This window comes from Megalobrama amblycephala, linkage group LG7 (genome assembly GCF_018812025.1).
Source record: "Megalobrama amblycephala isolate DHTTF-2021 linkage group LG7, ASM1881202v1, whole genome shotgun sequence".
NCBI lineage: Eukaryota > Metazoa > Chordata > Actinopteri > Cypriniformes > Xenocyprididae > Megalobrama > Megalobrama amblycephala.
Window position 1 is genome coordinate 49233391 of NC_063050.1, and position 13765 is coordinate 49247155.

A 13765-nucleotide genomic window follows, 5' to 3' on the forward strand; every position below is an offset into this window, starting at 1 on the left:
TAACACACAGTATACATACATTGAACAACAACAATATCCGACAGGGAGTGAAGGGAGTGAGTCCATTATATGGGGAGTGCTGACGAGGGAGTCCAGGTGACGATGATCTGTGATGATGAGGAGATGACGAGGGAAGTGAGTGCAGGTGTGGAGAACAGGAGGATCATGGGAATTGGAGTACTGGAGACAAGGGATCTGTGACAGTAATTTATTCCTGTGATGGCAAAGCTGAATTTTCAGCATCATTACTCCAGTCTTCAGTGTCACATGATCCTTCAGAAATCATTCTAATATGCTGATCTGCTGCTCAAGAAACATTTACAGTTTTTTTCAATTGCTTACACACTAAAATTAAAACTTCCCCACAATTAGCAAAACCTTACACTCAAGGAGCAAAACACAGACCTAGATTTGCACAACTGTAAGCACATTGTCAGCTTCACACTTTTTGCAAAACATTACACACAGTGATTTGCAAAACACTAAAAACACTTGACACAGAAATTTATCATGATGTCATTTCCTTGCAATTTCAAAGAAAAGGCTTTCAAATGAACACACCCCATGAACCAATTGGTTAAACACAGCCACCAGGTGTGCACACACACTGGTGCTTAATTGTAGACACACCAATCAGGTTTAAGCACTATAAAAAGGCAACAGGTAAGTTCACCTGTCTTCAACAAAAATGGACGGTGTCAGAGGAAGAGGGAGAGTGTGGATGAGAGGAGGAATCCCGATGAGAGGGTGAATCCAGAGAGAACAAGGTGAAAGGAGAGGGAGAGGGAGAGGGAGAGGGAGAGGGAGAGGGAGAGGGAGACCTGGAGGGGTAGGACATGCACAAAGAAGACAACCAAATCTGTGTAACGAAATTCGTGCTACAATTGTGGACCATGTAATAAACCACGGATTAACAATGAGGGAGGCTGGACTGAGACTACAGCCTAACCTAAGCAGGTACACGGTGGCATCAATAGTTCGGACATTTCGTCAAGAGCACAGGTGAGAAACTTATCTTCTGTCAACAGAAAATCTATAGCTTACTGCATGTACTATATCAGCAGTTTTGGTATGTATTTGTGTATCGTTTTACAGTAAGCTTCATGTATTTTGTTTGGCCAACATAGGATTGAACGTCGAGAACATCAAGGAGGGAGGGGCCCCATATTCACACAGGAGCAAGAGAGAGAGATCATAAACCTCGTTTTGGCCAATAATGCAATCAGACTTAGAGAAATTCAAGCCTATATTGTCAATGATCACCAAATTTTCAATAATGTCCAACAGGTCTCTCTGTCAACAATAGCCTGAATCCTTAAAAAACATCAAGTTCTGATGAAACAACTGTATAAAGTGCCATTTGAAAGAAATTCTGACAGGGTGAAAGTCCTGCGGCGTGAATATGTGGTGGTACGTTTTGTTCACTGACTGTATTATTGTGTACTGCACACATATCCTCTTTACTGTACATGTAATTTTACTGTATAGCAGACCTACAGTATATTGATCTACACAATGTGATATTTTGCTGTATTTCAGAGAGTTTTGCAAATGGATGCAGAGGAAGTACAGATTAGAGACAGATTACAGATTATCACAGCAGCAAACCAAAGGGACCAGATGCAATACATTGTCGTCTGGGACAATGTAGCTTTCCATCGTTCTGCTCTGGTCCAAAACTGGTTTCATCAACACCCACAATTTACAGTTAAATACCTTCCACCATACTCCCCCTTCCTAAACCCCATCGAGGAGTTCTTCTCAGCATGGCGGTGGAAGGTTTATGATCTTCGGCCCTATGTCCAGATGGCCCTCATTCAAGCTATGGAGGAAGCATGTGATCAAATTGAAGCAGCATCCATACAAGGGTGGATTCGTCACTCCAAAAGATTCTTCCCACGTTGCCTTGCAAATGAAAATATATCCTGTGATGTTGACGAGGCCCTGTGGCCAGATCCAGCTAGGCGGAGAGATGTTTAGTTTTATTTTTTTTTTTAATTCAGTACTGAACTGGATATGTATATTGTTACAGTATTACTGTAATCTTACAGTACAATGGTACATTCAGTAATGTTCTGTATGAAAACTGGAAAATGTCTTGTTATGAATGTTTTGTTCAAATGTTCAGTATTGACTGACTTGAGGACATGAATAGAAATAAATATTTTCATTAGTCTGCACAATTGGTGTCATGTGGTGTTGGTGAATTTATTTTTACACTTTTTCAGTGTAAATGCTAAAAGTGTTTTAGGTTGAGCGCAGGAGTGTTTAACTGATTCAAACAGAATCGGACCATATGATGGTGGTTTATGTTATGACAACAAAATAAGGTTTTTATAAGACATTGTATAGTTTTGACAAAAGTGTTCCATTTTGCAAATTATTTGAGGTGTTGTACTACTTTGGTGTAGTGTTGTGCTAATTGCGTGAAGGGATTTAAAAAAACGGGCCCTGTTTTCAAAATTGTGCTTAAGCAATTGAAGAAAACTGTAATGTGTACAATTGTACAAAATATTTGTGTACTTTTTTTTTTTTTTTTTTTTCAGGATTATTTGATGAATAGAAAGTTCAAAAGAACAGTGTTTATCTGAAATCTAATCTTTTGTAACATAAATGTCTTTACTGCCACTTTTAATTGATTTAATGCATCCTTGCTGAATAAAAGTATTCATTTCTTCAATTTCTTTTCAAAACAATAAAAATAAAAGTTCTTACTGACCCCAAACTTTTGAACGGTAGTGTATAATGCTACAGAAGCTTTGTATTTCAGATAAATGCTGTTCTTTTGAACTTTCTATTCATCAAGGAATCCTGAAAAAAAAAGTACACAACTATTTTCAACATTGAAAATAATCATAAATGTTTAATGAGCAGCAAATCAGCATATTAGAATGATTTCTGAAGGATCATGTGACACTGAAGACTGGAGTAACGATGCTGAAAATTCAGCTTTGCATCACAGGAATAAATTACTTTGTCAAATATATTTAAATAGTACACAGTTATTTTAAATTGTAATAATATTTCACAATATTACTGTTTTTTACTGTATTTTTAATTAAATAAATGTAGCCTTGGTGAGCAGACGAAACTTCTTTTAAAAACATTAAAAATCTTAGTGGTTCCAAACTTTTGGACTGTACTGTATATATATATATATATATATATATATATATATATATACACACACACAACTACTGTATGTGTCACATGATTCTGTATTATATTACAGTTTTTTACAGACGCTAGGACATATTTCTCAATACTTAGGTCACTTTTGCAAAACTCTTCACACAGTTTTCCTAACCAACTTTCAGCTTGGCAAAGCAGTTCATTTCACAAAATGCACTACAACTACCAAAACACTTTATTCAGGTCTCAAATCAACTCATTCTTCCAGAACACTAGCAAAGGTTGACAGCCGACAAACACACTTTGTCACCCACAAAACAATGACCTAAAAAACACTAACAACACGTAGCATTATACAATGTTTTCTTGTGTAAAACAAGGACACATCTCTGTTTATAATTCACTGCAATATATGTTACTGGAATGAATCAGACATGTTGCAGAATTCGTCAATATTTTATGTTGTCTCCTTTTGTAATGAAATTGAAAGCGTAACACCTGTGTAGATGTTCATCTACAATGAGAATCAGCTGTGGCTGGTCCAACTGTCCAATTGTTTTTATAGCATTTAATTTTAAGATTTAAAATATATTTCATTAAAATATTACTGTAGGAATGTAGCAAATTGCTGTCTTCCCACATGGAAAGAACCTATATGTGGATATATGCGCATATATGAAACCTATATGCAGTGTATATGTACATATATGCTGCATATATGCACATATATGATAATATATATGCTGCATATATGCGCATATACTGCATATATGCTATATATATGCTGCATATATGCGCATATATACTGCATATATGCTATATATATGCGTATATATACTGCATATATGTGTATATATGCCACATATAGGCAAAATTGAGGTGCATATATGTGCATATACAGGAAATATAGGTCTCCTGTATTGCTTCTTCATATCCATATATATGCCCTATACATACAAGATATGTCTTCTATATAGCTAATGGCAGGATCTGGTCATTTTGTAGCTCATATCTCATTTTTGACTGTCATACATGATGCCTAGCTCATATTTTCTATTATCAAGGCAAAAACTAAGAATTAACGAAAAAAATTATGCAAGAACTTACGTATGTGCGAATGTAGCAGTTATGTATTTAGACAATTATTTTGTGATTCCACTTGTCATGACCATATTTGGGGTTTCCTGCCGCCATGCTGACTTGGGGTGTTGACACACTTTGCTGCTTCCCAGTCTGCATGAGACATCACAGCGGTAGGTCGCACAAAGTTTTTGCGGTGATTCAATTAAGGCCATGTTTCATGTAACAGCTGAATTCACATGATATATTTGTATGATTGTAATCGTAAACCCCTCTGTGATGTACATTCAGATGTTTCGTTGATTATTTTTCTTTACTTAAGTTACTTTTAATATCTCTCTTTCTCAGCGTTGTGCGTTGCTGCCACATGCTGTTTGTATGCTGCACAAGTCCTCATATATTGCCATTTGTGTTATACAGAATAAAGTGAGGACCTGATGGCAAGATTTTTCGCAGTCTGTCTTTGATTACGACACAACGCAGAAAACACACCGCTACACGAACACGTGAAATTGGTCCCACATGGAAAAAACCTATATAAACATATATGTTTCAATATAGGTTTGATATAGGTTTTTAATATATGTGACATATATAAAATTGGCCGTTTTCCTATATTATGTCTACATATATGTACATATATGTGTATATATATATATATATATATGTACACATATATGTGTGCATATATGTGTGCATATATGTGTGCATATATGTGTATATATATCTGTGCATATATGTACATATATGTACATATAATATAGGAAAACGGCCAATTTTATATATGTCACATATATGTAAAACCTATATCAAAACCTATATTAAAACATATATGTTTATATAGGTTTTTTCCATGTGGGTTATTCCGTTTTGTATTATGTTATTGTTTTAAACATAAGTTTAACAGTTTTGAAAACAGTATGCAAGCATGTGCAAACTGGCCTGTATGTACAAAGAGTTTTGGCAGTTGTTGTGTCTGAGTGAGAAAAGAATTCATGAAATTTGAGAGATGTAGTCATTGAATGCATTTTGTGCCAGAGCAATGATAATTGATCCTCAGTTTAGCCCACATAGACTTCTGTTGTGCTCACTGTGTGAAGAGTTTTGCAAAAGTGACCTAAGTATTGAGAAATGTGTCCTAGTGTCTGTAAAAAACTGTAAAGTACAGTTTGAAAGTACAGTATGTGAAAAAGACCCTAACCAATGACATCTTGTGGTGGCGTTTTCTACAGAATGGTTGGACGACCTCCTCAAAGTGAAAGGGAACGGCTCTTCCCTCAACAACAAGACCTTGCCATCATTGAAATGTTGCAAGAAAGTAATGCAATCTGACTTCATGAGTTGCAACAACACATAATTGCAAATAGAAATGTATTCAACAATATCAACAGGGTCAGCATTTCTACACTAAGTTGCATTGTACAGAAACATAACTTCAGAATGAAGCAGCTGTACAGGGTCCCATTTGAGAGGAACAGTTTCAGGGTCAAGGATCTCCGCCATGATTATGTGCAGGTATGTGTCACTTTCTATACTATATATTGTGATGTGGGAATGAGGGTTTATGCAGCCACCTATATATATTTTTTTACTCTGTTATCAGTTTTGGAAATGTTGTTTTGAATTTATTGCACCAGTGTGTAAGACTATGATGTAGTGTGTGTGTGTGTGTGTGTGTGTGTGTGTGTGTGTGTGTGTGTGTGTGTGTGTGTGTGTGTGTGTGTGTGTGTGTGTGTGTGTGTTTGAGGGCATGTGTGTGATGTCTGATGGCAAAGTTTGGTTTTCCAGCAAGAGGCTATATAACCTAACATTATGGCTTTATAACCTTTTCCAGACTGATAGATCTCAATTACTTTCTTTCTCATTTGTTCCTGAATTTCTTTGGATGTCGACATGATGTGTAGCTTTTGAGGATCTTTTGTTCTACTTCACTTTGTCAGGCAGGTCCTATTTAAGTGATTTCTTGATTGCGAACAGGTGTAGCAGTAATCAGGCCTGGGTGTGGCTAGAGAAACTGAACTCAGGTGTGATAAACCGGCAGGGGGCAAACACTTTTTCACACAGGGACATGTGGGTTTGGATTTTGTTTTTCTTTCATAATAAAAATATTCATTTAAAAACTGCATGTTGTGTTTACTTGTGTTATCTTTCATATTTAATCATATTCATATTTAAATTTGTTTGATGATCTGAAACATTAAAGTGTGACAAATATGCAAAAAAAAAAAAAAAAAAAAAAATCAGGAAGGGGGCAAGCACTTTTTCACACCACTGTATGAAGGCCTGCCAAGGCAGCACAAAGGCCTGGAACCAACAACTTCAACAGAAGGGGTCCCTTTAAGGGAGCGTGGGTAGGTGGCCCAAAGGAACCCAAGTCAGTCACTTCTCAGGGGGACGAAGTCAACCCCAAATGCAACCAGGGAGGCTGACCAGGCTTCTAGCTGAACTAGTAACCTAGTCTGCCAACAACTTGTCTGTTTCCTCAGAAACAGAGTCTCTAGACACAGAATTCTCACGAAGAGACATCCAGAAAAACAGACTGCAGAAAGGATCTTAGAGATGGGCATCCTGGAGAGCAGGACTCAGTGAAGTGCTATTGACCATTGCAAGCGAGGGGAGTATATCTGCTCGATTCTAGGATCTACAAAGCACCTATCTTAAGGCGCTAAGGAGGCCGTGCACTCTAAAAATAGTACCCTCACGAGGGGAATGCTCACAGCCCATAGGCTAGAATGTGAAGGTGAAATAGGTTAGCCAAGCCAGCAACTGCTAAGGCTAAGGCCTACATTCTGAAGCAAGCCCATGCACCTCTTCCAGAAACCCCAATACTGCTGGGGGACTAGCCTTCAGGGTGGCCCGTTAAGGCCAGCTGCCTGGTAACCAGTTCTATGTGGCTAAATACACTAAAAAGTACCCACACAATAGGGAACTCGCTCACAAAAAGGCCTCCTAAGGCCTACTTATCCGAAAGCAAGTCATTGCTAGCTGCTAAGAGCCCCAAACCATAGGGGTACCTAAAGTGCTGGGGACTCGCTCACTGGGAGGTCTGTTAAGGCCAGCTACCCAGAGCATGTCTTGTTGCTACAACATTCACACTGATGGGGCTCGCCACAGAGAGGCCTGCTAAGGCCTACTATATGAAGGCAATTAAAATAGCAACCAGAAACCCATTTACTGGGGTTGTTCACAGGGAGGCCTACTAAGGCCAGCTACCTGACAGCTCCTGAGCCCAACATGGTGGGGACTCACTCTGAAGGGAGGCCTGCTAAGGCCTACTATCTTATAGCAAGTGAAGTGTTCATTTGCAAAAAATGATAAACGGCACTTTTTTAAAAAATGAACTAACTGCTGTGCATTATTCTCCACATATAGCATGTTCTGAACTATAAATCCGTTTTGTCAGAAAAGCCGGTATTGTCCACTGTCAAAGCATCGCGAATTCACATTTTACAGAAGCCGACAAGTGCCCTTGTTGTTTGTGTACAGAAACTGATAAGTCTGTTTTAGCGAATCAGCACTCAGTATTCAGGTCAGGTGACAAGGCTTCTAGTCACTTCAGACACGCTAGCTAAGGGAAGTTTCATCAAAGCTGACTAAAAGTGATTGAGGATTTATAATTTCGACACCTGCAAGTACATTTACACCATACATGTCTTACATGCTGAAACCTTGTTTGCTCTTTTGCATTTGTGTGTGTGCACGTACGTGCATGCATGCCTGTGTGTGTGTGTATGTGTGTGCCGATCTGTTATTGTGTGTGTGCATTTGTGTGCAAACGTTTGTTTAAGTGTGTTTTAAATGCAATTACAAAGCAATTAGCCTACTTGGTTTTGTTTAACTGAAATGTGGAGTTATATGCTTTTGCCAAAACATGGCTGTTATAGTTATTTGCTTTTGCTAAGAAACAAACTTTTAATATGTATAAAAAACATACTTTCAATAAACTTTAAGTTCTCAGAGTCCTGTCAGTTGGATTTACAGCAGGTGAATTCATCAGTTTCTCCCGAAATACAAGCAAGTGGCTGGTGAACTGGAAGAATAATAGGCCCATTATGTGTGTCTGATATGAATAAATGTAGGCTAATTATATTTGAATGGATTGTTATTGCTGCTTCCACTGATGTCTGACATCAGTGTGTATTTTATAAACTCTAAATATATTGTTTTACTGGTGCTTATGTGTATTTAAATGTCTGAAACCTTAATAACAACAATATGTGGCTGAAAACACTGCATTGCTGTGATATATGACGCGAAAGCACAGTTTGAATCTGGCAGTTATGTGACGTCACTGAACATTCTAAATCCCATATGTTGGACCATATCGCTCAAAGGGTTAAGTGACTTATAGCAAATGAGTATTCCATATGATGCATACAGTATATAGGTCTCTTAGGGTTAAACACTGGAATGACAAACAAGTTGTTTTCCTGTGTTTCAGACTGTTACACTAAATTATTGCTAAAAGTGGAAGAAAATTTAGTAAGTGCTGGCATTCTCATTAATTAATTGTTTAATTAAAATTAATAAATCTGTTGGTTTATACTCTCTGGGTCAGTGTACCTTTGTTTTCTCGTTTATGTCCCCTAAACGGAAAAACGAATAAACCATTCATTTATCACATATTCGACCCTCCTCATGAGCATAACAAATTGTTTTTTCATATTTTTATCTTTGTTTTAATCACACTTTGTTCTAATCCAGCAAATTGAAAAACAATAAAACCAAAATGGACAAACAGCTTGAATATTCAGTCTCTACATGGGCGGGAATAAAACGCCCCTTTCTGCTGATTGGTCAACCAAGCCGTCATCAGTTCTTAGCTCCAGACAATCATTCTACCATCCAACCAATCAGACAACTGTACATCAAATAAAACACTACAGAGAGCTTTGCTTCAAACCCTATTGTCCTGTTGTGAACATTCAACACAGTTTTAAGTCCTAAGCAGTCTTGACAAGGATTTCATTAAGGTTATCTCTGTATTTTGTAGCATTCAGCTTTCCATCGACACTGACCTGCATGATGCTGCCACCATCATCCTTCAGCATTCACACTTAGAAGCAATAAAGTGTGAGAGGTTGTGCTGTATGGTGAATAAGTCACAGCTGAAGGGTGTTGTTAGGCACAACACAAAGAATAATTGAAGAATAATTTCACTTTCAGTTATGCAAGCTGTTATTGTCGCACATTAAAATGCATATATTGTGTAAAAAATGAATGGAATGAAATGCAATATCAAATCTAACAATAACATGACAAATTGTGTCATTTCAATTTGCAGTCTCACAGCACTGTTAAGAGAAAATGTTCCATCACCCTGTAAATTGACTGATATATTACTTTCTTCAGTGTGTGTTATTCAGCAAGCAGCATCCTGTTTTAGGTCGGAAATAAATAGGGTTATCTTCAAACCAGATAAAGAGACATGCAAGAAGCTGGTGTTTGTGTGCGGTTCCTTCTTGTTCTCCTTATATGGCATTATTTGAATAACTGTAATCATTAAATGGTAAATGAAAGCAAAACTGCATGTGATGTCCTAATTGTTCTGAGGTAATGTATAGATTTCAAGTCCTTTTCACACATGCAACAACTTTCTTTGATTGCATATGCATGTGTGTACCTACTTAACCATATTTTGAGGACAAATTTGTATGACAAAAACTCCCAAAATCTCTTTTTGCAGACATCCTCATTTGTAAAAACATCAAAATAAAATAAATAGTTTAAAAAAAAAAAAAACTGTTAAGGTAAAAATGCAGAACTTCTTCTGATAAGGTTAGGGTTAAGTTATGTATGTATGGACAGGGCTTTATGCACAGGCTTCCAACAACAACAATGAAAATGAGACTGGCTTATTACATTATTTTAAGTGAAGAAAAAGGCTATCTACAGTATATTGTTGCAAAGGACAGCATGTTAATCATACTTATTGGAAAATCACTGAGATACTCAGAACAAACCCAAAAGCCAATCACTGGCAAACATTCTGCCATCCAACTAATCAGAAGCAGACAACATTTATATAAAAATACACTGGGAGCTTTGTTTGAAAAAATTACAGCTGTTTCTACAGACCACACTTACTGAGAGCAAACAGCACAGGATGTGGGAGGCAACTTTTTTTTCACACAAGAAAGCAACTTTTTTTTTTTTTTTTTCAAACAGGAAGGCATGTTCTAGGTCTCGTTGACTTGAATGTACATCATTGCTTACATTGCATGAGTGCCCACTGCTGGTGGAACCTTTGAAATGGGCTGAATTGGAACGTCCTAAGCCCTTGATCACTTGGAATCCGCTATGGAGATTATTTATTATTAATTTTTTTTTCCCCTTACAAAATTGTTAAATATTAAAAAAATAATTATTATATCATAGAGTTGTTTGTGGTGGGGTAAATTAAACGTGATATGCGGTGATGTCACAATTGTGTTTCATTGTGGGTTATGGAGCTGCCTGAAGTGTACATATGAAGTAGACTCGCTCCCTCTGTCAAAATCGAGGGAGCGAGGGTCTGTACATATAAACTTTCCTCATCCACTTCACGAAGTGGAACACACTTCAAAATGGAGGCAGGGATTCCCATAGGAAGTGCTTAGGGAAGTTCGCAAGTGCGTGTCTAAAACTGGAGTGGAACGCAGCCCTAGATGGTGCTCAGCAGATCGGATGGATCTTATCTTAACTCTCAAGCTCTTCCAAATAAAAATATTTCACTAGCTTTTTCTCCTCAGACAAAACCCATCATGACATGTCAAGCCAAGTTTACACTACAGGACTTTAAACGATGGCAGATCGCTGGACACCAAAGTCGCTGGTAGAGTCAATGCTGAGCAGCTTTCTTTTATTAGGCTTCTTTTCCAGTTCAGCCACTCTCAAAGGAAAACAGGATGACAGCCTTTTCATAAATGAAATAAGACTGTGTTCATTTCAAATTAACTTCAAAATTACAATACAGAAGAATCCATAATGGGAAACAACAAAGTTAAAACCATAGCTAACTCAATAGTATGCTCATTGCTTACAAACTCATGTAACAGACAAAAATAAATGCGAGATGTATTCAAAATAGGAACAAAAAAAACAATAAAATACACAAATAAATCTTAAACACAACATAAAATACAAAAAAATATACTCAGCCACATGAAACATATATAACGTGCAAATAATATCAGAAATTCAAAACAATTTATCAAAAATAATTGTACACACACTTTAGAAAACTTGTTAACATCAATATATTTCCTTTAACAATATAGATGGCTAATATAATTAGATTAATTAAACAGATATTATGGAACAACAGTGATAACCTTCCTTTCCTTTTCATAAAGGCAGGAATACACAAAGCCGACGCCGACATGTCGAACCAGCTGAAAAAAAGCGATGAGAACCAACTTCAGCCGACAGCGCGGAACACACTGAGAAAACTTAGTCGGCTGACGAACAAAAACTGCCTGACCGTCGGCATGGTGTGTTCCTGTCTTACAGGAACACACCACTTTTTTTGAAAATAGGCTAATTTTCCAACTCCCCTACAGTTACACAGTTGAGTTTTACCGTTTTCGAATCTATTCAGGCAATCTCCAGGTCTGGCGGAACCACTTTTAGCATAGCTTAGCATAGTTCATTGAATCTGATTAGACCGTTAGCATCTTGCTCAAAAATGACCAAAGAGTTTTGATATTTTTCCTATTTAAAACTTGACTCTTCTGTAGTTACATCGTGTACTAAGACTGACGGAAAATGAAAAGTTGCGATTTTCTAGGCCGATATGGCTAGGAACTATACTCTCATTCCGCCGTAATAATAACCAAGAAACTTTGCTGCCATATCATGGGTGCAGCAGGCGCAATGATCACTTCACCAATTAAACTGCAGGTGTTGCTTATGTAAGAGATCATTCTCTTTGTAAGGGTGGCCGACTGCCAACTAGTCTACATCTTTTGACTTTATCTCTCGTGGTGGAATTCTGCCAGTTGACCCTTCGCCGGGAGTCTGATTGACAACCGATCTAACCAATCATATTGCTGAATCCACCATTTTGTCAAACAAAGCACTACAGCAATCTGTTACGACATATTAAAGAGAAATTACTGAGAAATGTGTCCTAGCTATTGTGTCAAAAACATAAAAAAAAAAAAAAAAAAAAGAATAAGAAATGAGAATAAGAATAAGAAATAAAAAAATAAGAAATGTGCCCAGTCCCGATTTTACTGAATATGCAAGAATGTGGCGGCTGAAGATCTATTTCAGCAAACATCCCAGTATGATTTAATTCAAAACATTTAAGGTTTATAAGAAAAATAGTTAAGAGAAGGTAATATCCAAATAATAAACAATAATCAAATTATAAAATGAGTACACCAAAGTGCACATAAAAATATTCCAGTTTGTAATGTTTATTTGAAAAAAAAAAAAAAACCTTTTTTAAATTTTCATAATTCACAATACATGTATACATTGCCACAGCAAAAACTGAGGAAAAAAAATAAAGAGCTTCTTTATACAAATAACGTCTCGGTTACGTATGTAACCCTCGTTCCCTGAAGGAGGGAACGGAGACGTACGTCAGTAGTGACCGACGAATTGGGATATCGCTAGAGAGCCCCTATCAGCTTCGAGAAGACTAAAACAAGCCAATGAACATTGGCGTGCGATATTTGCATAACGCACCCCTCCCCATCCGGGGCATATAAAAGGGGGAGGAGATGCAATCGCACTCTGTTTTTCGCTGAGGAGACAACTGGTGTCCGCACAACAGCGAGGGTACAGAAACTGTGGCGACGGGACGTACGTCTCCGTTCCCTCCTTCAGGGAACGAGGGTTACATACGTAACCGAGACCCTTTCAGTCGGTCACGTTCAACGTACGTCAGTAGTGACCGACGAATTGGGATCCCAAATACAACGCCACAGTTACGAACCCCTTCCAGTGCCCAGCGCAAGCTCAGCCGCCCGTCGCACCAATTGGGACGGTGAAGGGGGCGAGCTTACGCCGGGAAGTCTACTGCTGTTCCGATATACCCACTAAGTAAAACTAGACTACACTGGGGAAGCGAACCCGTAGGGGGGCGCTGCGGAGCCACTACCCACCCAGTGGGGAAGGAATTTACGTGGAACATATGGCCTGGCCTGAAGGGCAGAACGCATATGAGTCCCTGGGATGGCTCCACCTGAGTAGGGGGAGACTCATCTGGCAGGTGACAGCAGAAACTCTGCTAAGGGGAAGACACGGGCTCACCGTAGGGAGTAATCGTGGACAATACACATATGGAGTCACTCACTTAGAGGGATTGCAACATATGGAACCCAACCAACAGACAACATCGAAGATGGATGTTGGTCTGGCATCAGACACTCCGCAATGTCCGAGCCGAAAGGGGAGGCGGAGGAACTCGACAGGGTTCACCGATCGGGGAACACGACTGGAGTCAAAGATGCACGTATCCAGCCCAGAGGGCGGGAATGGCATTGCAAGCCGACACATAGAACAGGTTCAACGCGTCTACCGGCTCGTGGAAGCGAGTACACGGGAAGAAACCGGTTCCACA